We start from the raw sequence: 20,813 nt of genomic DNA, 5'->3' as shown, positions 1-20,813 counted from the left end.
AGAGTTCTCATCCTATTCCAGGCAACTCAAACTGTGTTTCTTTTCTTCCTTCTCACTCAGATATATCTTTTATTAGGTAACCCTAAATGGAGGTTTTGTCAAACTTAGGCATATCTCTGCATTAATTGGAACAAATGTGTTTTTAACTAATTGTAGCAAACAGCTTGTGAGATCTAACTTTCATTGTCCTATGTACATCTCTATACATACCATATGTTGGACTTCCCTAGAAGCAGATTCCAACATGGAATGGTGACATTCCTACTTACTTGGCTGAAATATCATAATAATACCAAACCTCTACTTAATCATAGCATATGGATTGCTGTATAGTCACTACCATTTAAAATATTTTTAATGTATGTTTGTGTTATTATAACGGATCTTATGTCAACAGATGTCTTAATCATTAATTTGTGGGGATAGAATCACATAAAGACAAACAATAATAAGAATCTACAGTAGAGATATGCAAAAAAATAAAAAAGAATTTTAAATGACCTATCATACTTGTCTGAGTTATTTCTAAATGTATGCAAGTTCTACTCTGTTAGTAACTGCTGCATATCTTTCCCTGCTCATAAAGATTTTCTTGATTGATCCCTTACCCTGGGTTCAATACCCAAGATTAAATTATACCTTCTGCTGGGTTTCAGGCTGGTGTTCAACCACCTTGTGAGAGCCAGTCACTGAGTTTTCAAGTTCAAAATCATTATTCCAAGTCAGCCCACAATATACCCTGCTTTGCTCTAGACTTGCACTGGACGTAATGTCATTTGATTTTGGGCTAAGTGTGTAAAGACTGAATAAAATGTAGTGAAGCTGAGGTTTTGGATACAGCTGTAAGGTGAAATATTCCTAGTAAGATGAAAGAAAAGAAACGTACTTCGTCACCTATGGATATATAACAACAAAACTTGATCTGCATCTTTCAATAGAGTGAACAGAGGAGAGACTCATAGAAAGGCCAGGAGACAGAAACAGAACTTAATTGTGTTATGCAAGTATTGATCAGAATTTATGTGTGTGTTACTTGCACATTCCCATGTAGACTAGAAACCAAAAAGACATTGATAAGGTTATCACACAGTTTTCATATTATTGTGCTGAGTCTAAAGTCAGGTAAGAACTCTCTCTAGGGGAAAGTGATAAGAGAATAATATCTTCTGTAGCTAATGCTGTCCATATGAGAAGAGGTAGGAGGAAAGGTAAACAAGCTCCCACGTCAACTTTCCTTTGACTCTTACCTCAAGGACTTTTTGCGACATTAACAACAGTTTCTTTCTCAACAAATTGATTACTCATCCCATGTATTGGATGGTCAGGAAAGCCATGACTCATTTTTGCATAGAAACACATAGAAAAACACGTCATGACTTTGCCAATGACCTAATACTTTCACCATTAATATTTATAAAGTTATCACTTAAATGTTAAAATTATAAAATTAACTAGAGTTGTGGAATTTTATTTTATTATATTTTCAGAACATCTAAAGTATCACTGATCATCTGTTTACATTAACTGGATACACTTTTGAAATAAAAATAAATAGTGTGGAAATACATCTGAACATAAACCATTTATCCTTCTCCCATCTCTACAGTTGCCTATATTTTTATAATAATTAATGAACTCAGATCTCAATATTTAAGTATAGAAATATAGCATTTAATTTGTTTCTTTAAATCTATTTTATCCAACATCAAAGTCATATTGTGCCTTTTACACCCTACCAAGACTGTGAAAAGGCCTTAGGTAGGGTTCTTTCAGTGGTAGAGGGCCTCTTTTCTTCCGTTGTTAGTGTGGCCTCTTCCAGTCTTCTTTTGAGCTATCTTGGGCCTGAGATATAAAGTTCTTGGTTGAGACTGGATATTCCTTTGCCTAATAGGATCTGCATGCTCCATACTTCTGTTTTAATGTAAAGTCTCACTTTCTCCCACCTCTAAAAAGAAGCAGAGCCAGATCTTGGAAGACATTCCTCTTCCCAGTTGTTTAGAATAAAATCCCTTTCTTTCCAATTTCTTGACCTCAGAGGTTTTGTTCTGCCCTTTTTACATCAAGCTAACATAATTGTTTATTGAAATTTAGCTTTTACCAGACAGATTAGTTTAATTAGTTCAGTTGCTATAATAGAATACCATAGCCAACAGGACTTAAGCAAGAAACAATTATTTCTTATAGTTCTGGAGGCTAGAAATCTGAGACCAAGGTGCCAACATGGTGAAGTTCTTGGTGAAGGCTCTTTTCCTGGTTGTGTCTCCCTATGACTGTCTTTGGAATGTACAGAGGGAGAGAGAGTTCATGTCTCTTTTTTTAAAAAAAAAGTAAGGTCATTAATCCCATTTTGAGGGCCCTTCTTTTGGAATCTAATCTAACCTTATTCAGCTCCCAAAAGCCCCATCTCCAAATAAGATCATATTGGGAGTTAAAGTTTCAACAAATGAATCTAGAGGGATTACATTCAGTCCTCAGCAGAGGTCAAACCTTGACTTTGGACTGCAACTATATTCTGCCGAAAACATTTCCCAAAGCAATGAAGCCTAAAAGAACTATACTTTGTAAAATGCTGGAGATGAAAACATAAAGACAAAAGACACAAATTATTATTTTAATAAATTACTTTTTAACCATTTTTAGCTTCACAAACTTTTTGAAGCAGACCTTATTTAGATATCCATTTAATGCAAAATGAGAATAGCTAAGACAAAATCTTCAAATTTTAATGCACACACCAGTTAAAAGAAAGTTCTTCAAAAAATGCAAGAAATCAATTGGAGCATTTTAAACATAGGTTCTTATACACACCGTTATTTAGAGATGACAATATTACTCAGTATCTATAATATTCTGTGCTTATTTCATGAAAAACATTCTAACACTATGATAAACCAAGTACACCAGAAACCGAATTAAAATATATAAACTCATATTTTATACAACAAAGAAAAGCAAGGTTATCAAAAAAGTTATGTTTTCATAAAATAAAAACACATTTCCCTCACCAAAAACTCATGTGTACTGATGTATTATGTTTGTTGAGATGTGAAAGTCTCATTTCGGCTGTGATTAACACTCTTGCATGTTACAGGCAATACCTTAAAATGAAAACCTATCCCCCCCCCCTTTTTCACAACATTGCTTTCTCTTAACTACCACTTAAAATTCAAGTAGGGTTTCTTTTTATGACTAAGGTCACATTATAAAATAGCACAAGAGATGAAAGTAATAGAGTGTAGCCAAAAAGGGGCGTGAAAATGAACACATCAGAAGCCACTGGTGCTTGAGTGCAGTTTCAGAGGTGTTCGTTTTCATTGGATCTTTAAGGTAGGCTGACAGGAACAATCAGCTCCCTCATAGATCACTGCCAGCAGCTCAGGAAGACAGATGACATGCAGAACAGCAAACCCCACAGAAATTAAACAAAATGCTGGAAGAACAATTAGCATTTGGGGATAAAAATGCCAAGGAGGAACACTGCTAATTTCAGGGCACAAAACCAAACCTAAATGACATCTTCATCTCAATGACAGTTAAACTCACAAAATAAATGATGTAATTTTAACTATAGTTCCAACAATGTGTTTTATATCGTTTCGCAAGGTGTAGTGATTTCTGATCAGTTGCAAGCAGAGATGCTTGAATATGTCAAGCATTCTCATAACTATTATGTTACAGTTCATTGTAGACCTCACCCTACTCCCTGACAGGTGTATAATATGTCGATAAGCAATTGGACTGAGTCTTTCTGATGTATTGAACCAGGAAAAATTTATTCTGTCTATGGAAATGGCTCAACAGTGAAATGCAGAAGCTTCAGAAAGCTCCCAAGAATACGATGTCACATGCTCTTAAAGTGTAAGAAAGTTTAGCAAGATGGAACAAGAACTTGTTCTTTGCGAAGTACTTGCGAAGAATGCACTCTGTCCTGGAACAAAACTCCTCAAGACAAAAGAGCTGAGGGAAAAGGGATTGGGGGGGGATTAGGAAAATGAAACATAGGCTTGAACATGGAAAATAAGCTTGTATTAACTTAAGAGATGCAACATATCTCAGATTTGAGTTTATGTTATATTCTCAAAGTTCTTTATTATTTATATTTATCAAAACTACAGACAATTTGAAAAATAATATACTAAAAAAATCATCAAGATCACAAGGTTAGCAGCATTATTTAACTTTGTGTTTAGATGTAATCATAAAAAGTAAGGAAAAGAAAATAACTTTTTTTTAGAGTTTTTTGCTATAGGGCATGTGCGCTCACTAGACAGAGAGAGACAGAGAGACAGAAACGGAGAAATCCCCCTCCCCCCATGGGGGATGGCCACACCGCAATCCCTTCTCCGCCATTCTCCTCTCACGATCCTGGGCACGCACACACACGTGCCCAGCATGAGTTTAAGCAACCGGATCCGGGACTCGAACCACTGTCGACTATGTGAGAGTCCAGCAATATAGCCATTATGCTAACTGCTGGTCCCAGAAAATTACATATTTTGAGCATCAACATTTATACTGATTGCTCCACTCAACTCAATATTTTAAAACACTATTAAATTTCCAGATGTTTAATATATCTACTTGGTCATCCCATGATGTGGTAGTTAAGGCTACTAGATAACACATGGCTTACTGCAGAGTTCGACTCCTGAACCCGGCAACTTGAAAAACACTGCAGGTGGGACGTGTGTGTGTTCTAAATCCCAAAAGGAGGGAGAAATGAAGGAGAAGGGATTGCACATTACCATCTCCATAGGGAGAGTCATGCTTTCTCCCTTTCTTGCTCTCTACCTCTCTGTAGTGAATACACACTCCCTCTGGCAAAATTTTATAAACATTCTGATTATGATAATTCATGCTGTTATTTTCTAACTCAATTCCAAGCTTAATGGGAGAGCAAAGATTCTTATGTATGTGTGGATTAGGCTAAGAAAAGAAAAGCAGGGTAAACAGTAAAGTCTCAATAAAATTATGTGACTATAATAAAGATGATAAATATACAGAAATATTTAATAAATAATAAAGTAAAATATAAATATAATAAAACCAATATAAAATAAAGTTTTTAAAGTAAGAACATTTCATATACCATTGATAACAAAAGTTCATCACTCAACTTCATTTCTTGTACTATAAGAGTTAGGTAATGTTCGAGCATTTCAGTTAATGCTGATCCTCATAAAAAAATCCGTTCCATCACTCTTTATACTACCTTTTAAATGTAGATTTTTGCAAAGTTCAAATTGAATGTTCTTCTCTCCACCTACCCAATAATCTAAAGCTTGTAACTATAAATACTTAATTTTTAAATCCTATGAAAACCTTTAGCATATTTGACTATTTTATCTTGATATTTTAGTACATGAAAACCTTCAAAAACTATTTAACTATATTTCATGAAATTAAGTCCTCAATTATTTATTGGATTAATGCTGATAATTTGGCTTATCTAAAAGAAAATGTTCTGCTTGAGAGCTTACTGCTTTCTGCCTAGGGACTCCACCAGGGAAGCAGCATTGACATCTCTCTTACCATTGCCATCAAAATTATGTCAGAGTTTTCTAAAGAGATGGAACAGCTGTGAAATTCTTTACCAGAGTTGAGCTTTGACCAGCCAATGAAAGCCCAAGGATCCGTTTTGAGTAATGGGGAATGCTCACAGACTGCATGGTAAAGTGTATTTGTGACTAATTGTATAACAGGCTATTTTAGTTTTTGTTCTGTGGAAAGTGTAAAGCATTCCAACAATGGGTTTTAATGTAGATTTTTTTTTTTTTTGCATTCATGCTGTTGATTGCTAAATTTAATAGTCTGATCATGAGACTGAATAAATGTGTCATTGGAAAAAATAAAGTTCTGCTTTTCTGGGACCAGTAGATAATGTAATGGTTACATTGCTGGATTCCCATGTAGTCAACCATGATTTGAGTCCTGGACCGAGAGACTTAAAATTCACTGGGTACACGTGCGTGCATGCCCCAAATCCTGAGAGAACAGAGAAGGGATTGTGGTGTGACCATCCCTTCTGGTGAGTGATTTGTTCCTTTCTGCCTCTCTGTCTCTCTAACACGTGCATGTGCCCTACAGCAAAAATCTCTTTCTAAATAAATAAATAAAAAAAAACAGTTCTGCTTTTCCAAAAGAAATAATTTGCCTAATATTTTAACCATGGATAATAAATACGATTTTATAGATTTTATCATGTACTACAAGCTGTGTAAACTTCTTCACTCAATTTTCAGGTACTTAAATTTTGCTCAAAGTAAGAATAACATTGCCCAAATTTATTTAATAAAGCAACCATATCACAAACATTGCTATGTGGTGACATAATTACAATGAAATTTCTTAAGCCCCAGGAACATATTCCCAGCATCTTGTAACTTTTTCTTATCAGCCGATAGATACTTTAAACCTCAGTAAATTAAAAAGCTAATCCAGAGAATGTCCTGTCACTACAAGATATATATGTAGAAATGATGCTTTAGGACCTAAGCTGTCCCATGCTTTACTCACATTAATATGTGCTTCTTGCTCAGCAATAAAACACTTTTCTTGCCTTGTCACTGAATTAGATGAATAACTTAAAGTTTTCTTGTTATACTCCCCCCAATTAATGTGTGGAAGCTAGTAGGTTACAGATAAAATAAGCATAATCATATTTATCCAAGTGTGTAATTAGCAGTCCACAAAAATGGAGATGACTCTAAAAACACAAGCCATTGGTAAATGTGAGCATGGAGAAGGTACACAGACTCAATCTGAGTTGAGAACCCTTAGCCTAGGCTGATGGAATCACTAAAAGAAAGAAAAAACAGAATCTTTGGTTGAATGCTGGGCAGACAGGGAAACACAGAAAACACAATTTTTAAAGAGTGAGGGAGTTCCAGCATACAAATAAAAGATATCTGCCAGAGTATGAACTTGAAATTTAGGCTCAATAAAAATACTAAGCTCAAAATATCCATGGAGGAGAACTTACAGAGCAGAGAAGACAACTGCCAAGTGATCCTTATCAAGGCCTAAAACATGAGACCTGCTCAGTCTTGCAATGCTTAGGAGAAAAGTCCCACTGGAGGAAGAGGCTTCGGTCAAGTACACTACTGTCTTCCTCACTCAGGACATTTGCCAGATTTTGAAGCTTCATGAGGATGGAAACTACAAACCAAGGCTCTAAGTAGCTAACGGAATCAAGTACAGGGGCCAATGACATGACAAGAGGAAAATTCCAGAGGACTATACCCTAGAAACAGAAACAGGCAAACATGGGCTCAGTCTGAACCATGTCTACAGCTGTCTGGCCTGGTTCAGTCTGGTTCGGTACTGGACTGAATTTAGCTCCAATCACATTTTAGCCTAACAGAACAGAGTATTATAACATGTTCAGGTACCAAGAAATCTTCTTTGATGCTGGAAATGTTCTTTATCTTGACATAAAGAGGTGGTTACATATGGAGGTACATATGTAAAATGTTTCCAAAATTAAAATTTGAGTGCACTTTTCTGTATTATGTTTTACCTTGATTAAAAATTATTATAGGCTCCGCCACTGTGACTCAGTGGTAACGCAAGTACCCTACAGGACTGGAAGCCATGTGGCCAACCATGGTTTCATATCCTTGGTTGATGATGGGTGCATGCATGGAGAAGCCCAGGAAAACTGGGAAAGGGAATTGTGGGCCATGAGACTCTCTCAAGGCGCTTCTCTTTCTCTCTTTTTCTCTCTCTCCTGCACACATACATATTCTCTATCATTTGAAAAAGTGTCATAGTAAGAATAACCATATTTATGTAGTAAGAACAAATTTTCATCCAGAACAAAGTGAAGTTCTTGAAAATAACCTAGTCTAATCACATTACCCCCACCATCCCAACCTCATGTTACCTGTTCAAGCCTTAGTACCATGTTTCTTATTTTCTTGCCTTCATTTATACATAGTTAAATTGTATAACTTTGTATTCCTAATTATATATAGAGGTCAGTTGCAATGGACTGCTTTTACATGAGATGCCTAAATTAGTTTATCTTTCCCCCTGTGTGTCTTTATCTTAAAAGTAATATGCCTCAAGGTCAATAAGTTATAGCATTTATTCTTGGCTGCCATTAATTTAATGGATAGACTTGTTTACTCTACATAGATTTTCAGTGAGGCCAGTTTTTTGGATTTCTTCTCACCTGGAAGAGCTGGAATATCTTTCCATCCTCCATAAATATACTACATTACTTCTAATGGCTATAATCAAATTGCCTTTGTCTAGTCATTTCAATATAATCATATCTTATCAGTCATTCAATCCATCCCATTAGTCATATCTTAAACACACTATATATTGTCCCTTTTTTCTAAATTGTTCATTAGTACTATAATGAAGTACTAATTTTTGCTTCCATAGTTCTGCAATCTTATTTCAGTGCATTATTTTGTTTTATCAGTTTGTATTTAAACAAGATGATTTACTGAATACATATTAAATTTAATTTGTCTGAAATAAATCACATCAGAGGAATCTACTTCTGTTTGTTGAACTATGCTTTTTCTTTCTGATTCTTTTTTTCAACTATAATACTTCATGCTCTTTTTTCCTTTCCTTTCTCTTTCTCTCCCTTTTCCTCTCCTTTTTCAGTGAATTTTAATACTATTTCTTTTATTTCTTTTTTGCTATTAAAGCTTATCCTGGGTTTAGACATTCTCTTTTTATTGAAAAATGGGAATACATTCTCTGTGGAATTTTTTTTCATCTGTTCTGGGACCATACTTTTCTAGTGATTAAAGTCACTTTGAGTTTTCCTTTGACCCATTTTTGTGTGGCTGAAATCCATTGGGATCATGCAGCAGACAATTGGCTTGGGTGGAAAGCAGCCCATTCGTAGGCCTAGAATTTGCCTCTTCTCTGCTATCTCTTTCCATATCCACAGCTAGGAGGCATCCCAGCAAACCATTACACAGTGGAGACCCTTACAGCAATTCCTCCAGAAACACAGGCTGCTCTCTAGACGTTTTGCTTATCTAAAATTGTCTAGGCATTTCTCAGACACGATTTTCACCATTTGTGCTCTCACTATTTGGTATTTTTTTTCTGATGTGAAAAAAAAGTATAAATATCTACAGTAATAAAATATCACATGCTATCATACTTCTATCTCATTTTTATATTTCTTAAATTTAAATGAACAAACAGTTTTTCTTATTTAAAATACATTATTTCAAAAAACTCAATGCTGGACGCATGTGTGTAAATATCCAAGATCCTGCGAGGAGAATGGAGAAGGGATTGCAGCGTGACCATCCCCCCTGAGGGAGGATTTCTCATTTTCTGTCTCTCTTTCTCTCTCTGGCGAGCACACGCGCCCTATAGCAAAATCCTCTCCAAATAAATAAATAAATAAATAAAATACATTATTTATACATCATCAAAATAGATATGTTTAAAATTTAAATTGATAAATCTAATTGCTCATTCTGATTTTGCCTTTGTTAGGTCTAAATGTGTCTCTTTAGAAATGAGAAGATTTATCAGAAAAATAGAGTATTAAATTGAAAATGTAGTTTTCTTTTTAAGAAAATCTATCTTTTTTTTTTGTCTCCTTTAGGATTCTTTCAAAGAAAATATTTTATGCTACCTCCAATACCCACTGAAGATGCAAGAGGTCTATAAAATATAGCTGCATTTTGTTGAACTTTTGAGCAGATACAAATACATGAAAACGAATTAAAAATAAACACATCAAATCTTTTGTGTATTGAAATTTTTCAGGAAAGAAAGCTTAATGATGAAAGTTAATCGGATCTGTAAAGCATTATGACAATTTGTATTTATGTGTCTATTGACATTTTTTGTAGAGTATATTCTGCATTACACTGTTAGTACTATCATTATAAGGACCTTGTCAATTTTATTCATGAATAGAAACCCTTGGAAGTGGAACATACTTGTAACAATATATTATAAATGTGTGTGTATGTGTATATACAAATATGTATGTATTTTTTAGAGAAATATATTTTTGTTATAAGGTACATGCACTTGCCAGAGAGACAGAGGGAAAGAAAGTGAAAAATCACCACCCAGAAGTGATAGCCACATCACAATCCCTTATCTATTCTCCTCTTGGGATTTTGGGCACACATGCACTCACACACAGCAAGAGTTTTAAGTTGCTTGGTTTGGGACTCAAAATGCAGTCAACTACATGAGAGTCCAGCAATGTAACCATTACATCATCTGCTGATCTCCCAATAACTGTTCTATGAATAATTTAAAAATACTGATGTAATAGTTTACAAATTCAGTATGCATTGCAGGTATTGCCATTAGCATCAATTACTAACCTTTATGTAAATTGAATTATTTTCCTATTAAACATTTGCTGCTTTATTATTTCATATTTAAGTCAAAAGTTAAGTTTCCTTTAGTCAAAAGTAATGCTATAGTTCCATAATATGTCTAGAAGACTCTATAACTTTTCCTGGTGCAATACATAAAATAATTTTTCTTTACTTCAATTTCTTTGTAGTTCTAAAGCAAGTATATAATGTGATAGAAGCAGATGAGTAACAACCATCAGAAAACTGAAGATGAGGGACCAGCAGTTAGCGTAATGGCTATGTCACTGAACTCTCATGTAGTCAACCGCAGTTTGAGTCCCAGACCCAGTAGCTTAAACTTACACAGGGCGTGTATGCCTGCGTGCCCAAGATCCCGAGAGGAAAATGGAGGAGAAAAGGGATTGCAGCATGGCCATACTTCCTTGGGGGGTGATTTCTCACTTTCTATCTCTCTGTCTCTCTCTTTCTGGTGAGCACACGCTCCCTATAGCAAAAGGTGGCGCACGCCCCCCAAAAAAAAAAAACCCCCAAAAAAAAAAAAAAAAAAAAAAAAAAAAAAAAGAAAGAAAGAAAGAGAAAAGAAAACTGAAGAAGAAATGTTATGGCCTGTGTAGTGGCTCATCTCCAAGTGATACGTTGAAGTCTTGACTGCAAGAACACAAGAATGTATGGTATTTGGAGACATGTCCTTTAAAGAGGTGATAAAGTGAGGCCATCAGAATGGCTTCTAAATGTCTGACTAGCATCTTCACAGAGGAGGAAATTTGAACACACAAAGAGATGCAAAAGATGCACAAACACAGAAGAAAGACCATCTGAGGACACTATAAATGTGGCAATCTACAAGCTAAGGATAGAAGCCTCAGAAGGAATCAAACCTGGAGCCAGTAGCTGGTGTGATGGTTAAGGTTCTGGACTCCCACATGGCCAAATGCAGTTCAAGTCCCAGACCTGGAGGCTTGCTTTCTCACTTCCTTTCTCTTTCTCTTCCTCTGTGTGTCTCCCTCAGGGCACACATGCCCTATAACTAATAATAATAAATAAATAAAATTAATTAAATGATTTTTCCGTTTTTAGAGGGAAAGATTTTTGCTATAGGTCATGCACGCTTGCTGAAGAGACAAAGACAGAGAAAGAGATAGTGATAAATCATCCTCCGGGGGAGATGGCCACAATCCCTTCTCCATTCTCTTCTTGGGATTTTGGGTGGACATGTGCACACATGTGCCTGTTGTGAGATTTAAGCCACCACGTCTGGGACTTGAACTGCGGTCTGCCAAGTAGAAGTCCAGTGCCTTAACTACTATGCCACCTGCTGGCCCCAAAATAAATGAACATTTTTTAAAAAGAAATCAATGAATAAAAACTGCCGATACCTTGATCTTGTACTTCTAGCTTCCAGCAAGAAAAATATAATGTATTTTAAGTCACCCACTAGGGTATTTGATGTGTCAACATTAGCAAACTAATACAAGCATAAAATCAAAAGTTCATCATAAGATTCAGGCATCTGAGAAAATAAGAATAAATGTACACAGGATATAAAGTACTTGTCAAAAGAAGTTATGCATGCACAACACCAGCTCTCAAATATCTATGACAAAATGACAAACTGTGTTCTGAGAAATAAACCAAGTTGTCCTCTGTAGTTAGGTTCTCTAGTAAAAAGCATATGTCCCTTAAAACTAGCCAAATTATTTCAAATAGTGATTCTAGAATAGCAGTTCTTAAATTGGAGGTCTAAGACAAACTATCTAGGGTCTTTGATATTCTCATTTAAAAAGTTTATATACTTAAACTAAAATAATCTTTGCAACTGACTGAGTAAAGAACTGGACATGAGAATCTAGCTGTCTTCTATTAAAGCAGGCATTGAAGAGATTTGCAAAAAGGTAATACACCACCATATTCCCTATTAAACTTTTAGAAATACAGAAATCATAGTTATTTTTAGTAAATATATGTCTTCCTTAATATTGAGTTGTTGAGTTGGGACCACTGGTTGGTTTAATAGCTATGTCACTGGACTCCCAATGTAGTCCACCATGGTTCGAGTCCCAGACCCAGTGACTTAAACTCACACTGGGCACATGTACGTACATGCCCAAGATCTCAGGAGGAGAATGGAGGAGAAGGAACTGTGGTGTGGTCATACCCCCTGGAGGGTGATTTCTCGCTTTCTGTCTCTCTGTCTCTCTCTGTCTTTCTGGAGAGTGCAAGCACCCTAGAGCAAAAACCTTTCCAAAAAAAAAAATATATATATGTATTGGATTGTTGGGAAAGTCATGACACATTTGTGCATAGAAAACATAAAAATACATCATGACTTTCCCAATGACCTAATATTAATATTGATCATTATATCAAATAAATTAATAGACAAATATTTTAACCATTCTCAGTGTGCATATGGCAAATATTGGAATATATAAGCAATATAAACAAAAGCTCCATGGGAGTCCTCATCATTTATAAGAGAGTAATAGATTTTGGGATGCTAAAACTATGGAATGGCTGTTCCAGAAGTTTTTTTCCTACTTTGATTTTTTTATTATTTTATTTAACTTTATTTATTCATTTATTTATTTTAATTTGACCAGAGAGGAACAGAGGGAGAGAAAGGAAGAGAGAGAGAAATTGTGAAAGCAAGCCGTCAGGTCTAGTACTCAAACCACAGTTGGCTGTGTGGGAATCCAGGGATCTTAACCACCACACCACCTACCGGCCCCCCTTCTTTTATATTGTATTCCTTTATCTTAACGAAATTACAAGAGATATCAAGTACCATCCTTAAAATGTATATTTTTCTAAACCCACTTATTACTCCAAAATTATAAGATCATTCTATAAAATACAGTTTTCTAAAAATAGAGGTGTTTATCCTGCACAAGCATAAATAAGCCAATTAGAATCAGCTCACTGATCAGATTGAGCGGGAAAATCATTATAATTAAGAAATTAAAGTATCAAAACTGGAAAAAAATACTTTTAAAAATTCCTAGCATCTCTTTTAGAGTGACATCAGCAAGATGGCAAAATAGAGTTCTATTAAGTTCAAGACTCTTTTGTAAGAGATGATAGGAACAATTTAGTCCATCCTTAAAGAATTGAGTGTCCTGGAATTTAACTGTATCAATGTAGTCTGTTTTACATTACTAATTGGGAGAAAAAAAAATAAAAAGTGCCCTTTAATGATAAAGAAGTCTGGGACCTGCAGGTGGCATAGTAGTTAAGGCACTAGACTCACACATGGTTGACAATGGTTCAAGTCCTAGACTCGGTGGCTTAAAAATCACACTGTGTGCACATGCATGCATGCATGTGTATGTACCCAACATCCCAAGAGGAGAATGAAGGAGAAAGGATTGTGAGCCACCACCTAGGGGGATGATTTCTCATTTTGTCTCTCTGTCTCTCTCTGTGTTTCCTGCAATCACATGTACCCTATAGTAAAAATCAAAAAAGAAAAGAAAAAAGAATAAAGATGAAGTCAGATGAATCCCAACCAGCATTGCCAGGTGGCTGCCCCTTTCCAAATCCGTCTTCTTTAATGAAAAGATTTAGTAGCAATGCCTTGGTAAAAGAAATTCTCATAAAATTTTCCCAGGTAATTTTTCTTCTAAATCTTAGGGTGTCTCAAAACACTCATTATAAGAAGATGTTATGATACTTTAGCCCTCCAGAAAGTCAATGAGAAAAACACCTGAGCATCCCAAACAACTATTGTCATGACCTTTGCTCTTGACTCTTGTTCTGACTGTATAATGTCTTGGCAACCATTGCATTGATAGTGCTTTTGAAGAAACTAGACACAAATACATGGAAACATATTTGTTCATGGATTGGAAAAATTAAGATTGTTAATTGTCCACACTTTCCAAAGTGATGGTATAAGCATGAGCAAACAACTAACTATAGGATGAGAAATCACTTAAAGTAGAAATGAGCTATCCCCTTGGAAGCCATCTAAAGCCAGCTAGCCCCAGGTGATTTATCAAGTGACAGTAGATAGATAAGCAAACCCAACAGGGGTTGACTGACCTAGGCCCCCCGTAGACTTCTGTAAATAATAAATGATTGCTGTTTTAAGCTATTAACATTTTATAGCATGTTGTTATGCAGCAATACCTTATTGATACACCTGTGTATTTTTCAAAGAGTAGTTATTATCATTCACCATCAATCAATCCCTTTGTTTGTAGTCCCCATGACCTTCTACACAAACATATCTCATACTTGTCTCAGGGATTTGCTTCTGATTTCTCTAGCAGCATATCTATCACATGACATTTTTCTGAAGATTTATCTATCACATTCTTCTATCCTCTCTTTTTATATTGCCCTCTTAAGAGGGTCTTCATAACACTTATTCTTTGCCCACATATGGTTATTTTCCAATTTGATTATCCCTACCTGATTGAAGATTGTACATTTACTTTTTCATTTTCTCCATAGTAAGTTCAATTAATAGAGTGACTCCTAATATCTAGGGCCTAAACCTACATGGTAAATGTCTTAGGCGAACAAACCTAACTGAATATAAAGAAATAACATGTTTACATATTTAAGAACTAAACATTAAATAAAGTAGTCCCTCTGTGGTTTTGCTGTCCATGGTTCCAGATAGCTGTAGTCAACTGCAGTCCAATCATACTAATGGAAAAATTTCAAAATTAAATATTTTGTAAATGTTTGATTGCACGCAGTTCTATATAGCATGATAAAAATCTTGTGTCTTCCTACTCCATTCTGCCTGGGACATGAATCATCTTAGTCAAGAGTATCTATGCTGTGTATGCTACCTATCTATTAATCACTTAGTAGCTGTCTTGGTCTTGGTTACAGTATATTGTTATAATTGTTCTGCTTCATTATTAGCTATTTTTGTTACTTTCTCCCTGTGCTTAATTTATAAATTTAACTTTAATCATAAGAATGTGTGACCAGGAAAGTCAAAGTATATATAGATTTTGGTTCTGTAATTTCAGGCATCAACTTGGGACACTGGACCATATCTTCTTTAAGGAAGGGTGGGGTTACTGTACATTATATTACTTACTTGAAAAATAATAACTCATGGTATTCTGAAAAATCACTTTATAATAATGTTAGCTTAAATAAGTACTATAGAGAAATATTTAGCAGTCACCAAAGATGGTTATGACAGATTTTTTTTTTCATGCTTAGGTAGAAATGCACTGTTTTGAAAGAATAATGTATAGACATGTCAAATAGTTGATTTAAGAGTTGATAGATGAGAAAAATAATATTCTAGAAATTAATTTGAACAAATGTGTAACTGAAATTTTATGATTATTCTAAAACATACTTTTTTAAAAAGCAACATACCACTTAAAACTATGCATGCCATGTAAATGATTTTTCCATCATTAGTAAAAATGGTATACAACATGGCATAGTTACTCAATCAGCAATTCCCAGAGGTCACCTTGAATACAGGGTCTGAAATAGATCTGGGATTGCCTTAGTTAGGTATTAAGCTTTATGGAGCAGCAACTCTTCATTTGCTCCCACTTTGTATGAAAAGGACAGAGCTGCAAACGTAGAGCAGTACATTTTCAGCAAACCACCCAGGAAAGTACAGTGATAGCCTCATTAATGTGTGTTAACTGCAATACTTAATCACCAAATATGTCACTCAGTATCTTTGTTACTCAGTTCTTCAAACACTATGTTTGTGACATGGCTCTGGATGAGAACATAGACCCAGTCAAAAACAAGTGGATTCATTAGCAAAATTTAATTCTAAATATTTTTCCCTAACAAATCCATATAGACTCATCAAGCTGTACATTTTGTTTCATAGTAAACATCAAGAAAATGGGAATATAGATATTTTAATTTCACTGCAAAGAAAGAGAAAATGTAATTTTGAAACAACCATATGCGTTTAATTTATCTTTTGTTCTGAACCCAAAACTAATACCGAATATGAAGATTAGTAAAGAAAATTTAGTAAATTCTTATAGCCTTTTATTCAATATACTCTTTCACAGTATTTGGAACACCCAGAATGTCATAATAGCTTATATTCAAAAATTATATTAACAGAATTAGTTTTGATTTGAGTATCTTACAAGGAAATCAATCATAAAATATTAAATAATAAATATTAACAGTTTAAATAATTTGGTTATGTTACTTTAAAAAATGCAAGAGCCTAATAATTGTGGAAATTCAGTGTTTTATTCCATTAGCTTTTAACTTTTAGAGCTAATTATTTTCCAGTCACTATGGTACAATATTTTTCATTAGTGCAGAAGCTATTTCTTGACCTTTTGAAAGTATAAACTGATGAGAGGAAGGAGTTAAAAACTTCTCTAAGTTGTCTAGCTTGGGTGCCTGACCAGGTACCATTGACTGGGATGAAAGGACATAAATAGAAAGGTTGATTTGAAGGACCAGCAGATGGCATAAAGGTTATGTCACTGGATTCCCATGGAGTTGACTATGATTAGAGCCCCAGATCCGACAGACTGAAACTCACACCAGATGTGTGTACGTGCATGCCCAAAATCCAGAGAGAGGAATGGAGCAAAGCAGTGTGGCCATCCTCCCTGAGGAGGGGGAGGTGATTTCTCATTTCCCTCTCATTGTCTCTGTCTCCAGTGAGTGCATGTGATCCATGGTAAAACTCTTAGGGAAGAAAAAGGAAATAAAAATAAATATAAAATAAATGTATTCACCAAGAGATTAAAAATAGCCATTTAAAAGATTTTAGGAAGTGATGTTCTCCTTTTGAGTGGATTATCTGAGGACTCTATAAAACTAGATTTTGTGTGCGTGTGTGTGTGAGTGTGTGTGTGTGTGTGTGTGTGTGTGTGTGTTTGTGATTTTGCCATGTGGGAGTACAACAATGCAATCACCATGCCTTCTGCTGGCCCCAAAACTGTAGTTTGAGAGCTTCATTTAGGTTGAGTTAGGAAGCCATTTCTCTCCTTTACCTAAATGATAACAAAGGCTAAAATTAAGACAATACAGTAAACGTAAAAAGAACAGAGTTGAGTTATAGCTATTTTTAAAAAAATGTCTCAGTTGATCCTAATGTACATCAGCATTGCAAATCACTGTGCAAGAAGCTGTTAGTTGCAGGTAAAGGTTGTATGTCGTGAAAGACCCAGAGAAATGAAAACAAGGTAGAATTTCTAAGTGCTTATTGGGGCAATTAGCAAAGCTTCACATTCGTGAAGCTCTTCCTAGACTTCTTTCCATTTTTAAAAAGTTGTAATTCCTTACTCTTTTTGAGATTTAGAACCAGGAAGAAACCACTATGTTACTACTACAAATTTTGAGTGTTATTTCTCTGGTCATGTAAGCAATGGGTGTGATAACTGATGATTGGGCACACACACACACACACTCATGCCCTTGGCATGATTTTCATGACACCGGATCAGGGACTCAAACCATGGTCGGCCATGTGAGAATCCAGCACATATCCACGATATCACCTACTGTCCCTTATATTTACTTCTCCTTTTTAAAATTTATTTCTTTTTTTGTATATACATTCAATCACATTGTTTAGTTTACAATGTGAACATTTCAATATGTGAACATTTCTCCCCAGTCCCGTTGATCAAAATATCTTCAACTGATAACACCACACTTCCCCATCTCGTAAATGTTCTACCTCCGTATCCCTTCTCCAAATGTCCTTCGTTAGGCCCCACTCCTCCACATACACCTCATCTGACAGTCACACCCATCTCTTATGTTTGTATAACTGTTAGTCAATCAGTTTCAGACACAGAGTGCAGACATTTGGTATATGTTAAGTGGGGGCATACAATGTCTCTCCTTCATAGCCTCGCTTGCCTCACTCAGCAGTAAATCTTCCATATTTTTCCACTTTCTGTCAAAAGCCAGGGTTTTGCTGTTTTTTATGACTGAGTAGTATTCCATAGAGTATATGTGCCACAGTTTTTCAATCCATTCCTCCGTACAGGGGCATTTGGGTTGGTTCCATGATTTTGCAATTGTGAATAGTGCCACAATAAACATCGATGAGCAAGCACTTTTCCAATGAAGAATTCTTCTGTCCTTTGGGTAGATACCAAGGAATGGGATTGCTGGATCATATGGTAGATCTATTTGTAGATTTTTGAGGAATCTCCAAATTATTCTCCACAGTGGTTGGACCAATTTACATTCCCACCAGCAGTGTAAAAGAGTTTCCCTTTCACCACACCCCCGCCAACACTTATCATTTTTTGTTTTTTTAATCTTAGACATTTTGACTGGGGTTAGGTGGTACCTCATTGTTGTTTTTATCTGCATTTCCCTTACGATGAGGGATGTTGAACATTGTTTCATATGCCTTTTGGCTATTCGTTCTCTGATGCTTTACTTTGTGTATATTCAAGTTCTATATCATTTTTCCTCTCTCTGAAGATAATTTTTGAATATTCCTTAAAAAGCAGGTCTACTAGCAATAAGTTCTCTCAATGTTTGTTTGTCTGAGAAAGTCTATCTCATCTTAACTTTTCAAGAATAATTTTTCAGGGTACATATTTTAGGTCATTGATGGTTTTATTCTCTCAACAATTCTAATATTCACACCACTCTTCTCCTATTTACATAGTTTCTGAGGAGAAGTCAATATAATTCTTATGTTTGTTCTACTACAGTTAAGGCATTTTTTCCCTTTAGCTTTTTAAGGAATTTATCTATTTTCTGAAGTTTGAGCATCATATGCTTAGGTATAATTTTAGAAGATGGCACTTATCCTGCATGTTGTTCTTTGAGCTTCTGAAATCTGTGGTTTTGTTTCTCAAATAAATTTGGAGAATTCTTCAGTCATTATTGGTTCAACTACTGCTTTTCCTCTTTCTCTACCTTCTGGTATACCAATTATACATATGTTAGACCTTTTGTAGTTGTCCCATAGTTCATGGATATTCTGTGCATCAAATCTTTATTCCTTTTGTTTTATAATTTTGAAAGTCCAAGTGCAGAAATATATGTTTTTTTTTTCCTTATGTATGTCCAGTCTACTAATGAGTCAATCAAAGGCATTCTTCATTTATGTTACAGTGTTTTTGATCCCTGGCATTTTTGTTTCTTGGAATTTCTTAGAATTTTCTCCGCTATTTACTTTGACCATCTGTTCTTACATGCTGTCTACTTTTTACATTAAAGTCCTTAGCATATTAATCATAGATTTGTCTGAAAGTTTCAATATTCTTGTCAAATAACTCTGATTCCAATACTTGTTCATCTCTTCAAACTGTGTTTTTCACCTTTTAGTATATATACCTTGTAATTTTGTTGTTGTTGTTGAAAAGTAGATATTATATGCTGGGGGGGGAACTGGGATAACTAAGTTTTAGTAACATACTGGTGGGTATGAGAGGGTAAAAAGTATTATATAGTTTATAAGATCTCATTTTTTTGTTGCTGATGTTGTGCTAGGTGTTTTAGGTAAAGTCTCTATGTGTTATCCTCCTACCTCAGCCTCCTGAGTAGCGGGGACCACAGGCTCATGCCACCATTAGTGGCTCTTTCACAGTCTGGTGATGCTATCCACACTGACTGCAAACTCCCAATCTTTCTACTTCAGTCTCCTGATCAGCTGGGATTAAAGTCATGTAACACTATGCTTGGTTTAAAGGGTGAACTGAGACTCAAACCTGGACCTCCAGTGACCTCAGGCTGCCAAGTAGCAGCAAGAACTAGGGCATGAAACTATGGCTGGGCATGGGTCTCAGTTTTTCTATAAGTTTGTACCTCTAGAACATAAACTTCATCAGTGCTTCTCAGTGGCCTCCCTGTTGGGTGGGAAAACATAGCTGGAAGTGACTAGAACTGGGTAGTCAGAACTAGAACTAGAACCCCAGGTAGGTTAGATGCTAATAAACACCAATGGTTTCTACTGAGGGCAAGTCAGAGTTTCTGTCCCTGGGTTTCTACAGTAAGTTATGATTCTCTGTATCCACCTATCTGTCTCTTCAATTTTGGTGGTAGGAGTTTGCCCTATAATCTCACTTCTCACTTCTCTGACACAGCTAAGAAAAATTGTTCATTTGTTGGTTTGCCCATTTCTTTCTTTCTTTTTTTTTTTTTTTACTTGTTAACTGAACAGAGTAGCAGCCTCTAAGCTTCTATTTCATTTCTGATCCAACAACAAAAGATAATCATTTCTTTAATTCTAATGTCTATTAATCTACATTCCACATTGCCACCTATCCTGGATTATTCTCTATTTCTAAAGGCCAATTTTGCAATGAAATATTTACATCATGTAATAGTGTATTCAAGATAGGAGCGGTTTCCTTGACACGCTTCTTTTAAGATAGAGGATTTAATCCTCCTCACTTCCAATCTGCACTAGCCCATGGCTGCTCTGACAAATTGCATGCTGTGGAAGTAATATTATGGTCAGTTCTTGAACCATTATTTGAGAAACCCAGGAGATTCTATTTTACTCGGTCGGGATACTAAGCCACCATGTAAGACATGCTC

The sequence above is a fragment of the Tupaia chinensis genome, unplaced genomic scaffold, assembly GCF_000334495.1.
Source record: "Tupaia chinensis unplaced genomic scaffold, TupChi_1.0 Scaffold146594_1, whole genome shotgun sequence".
In the NCBI taxonomy this organism is placed as follows: domain Eukaryota; kingdom Metazoa; phylum Chordata; class Mammalia; order Scandentia; family Tupaiidae; genus Tupaia; species Tupaia belangeri.
The sequence above is the reverse complement of the archived record's forward strand: the minus strand, read 5'-3'. Positions refer to the sequence as shown.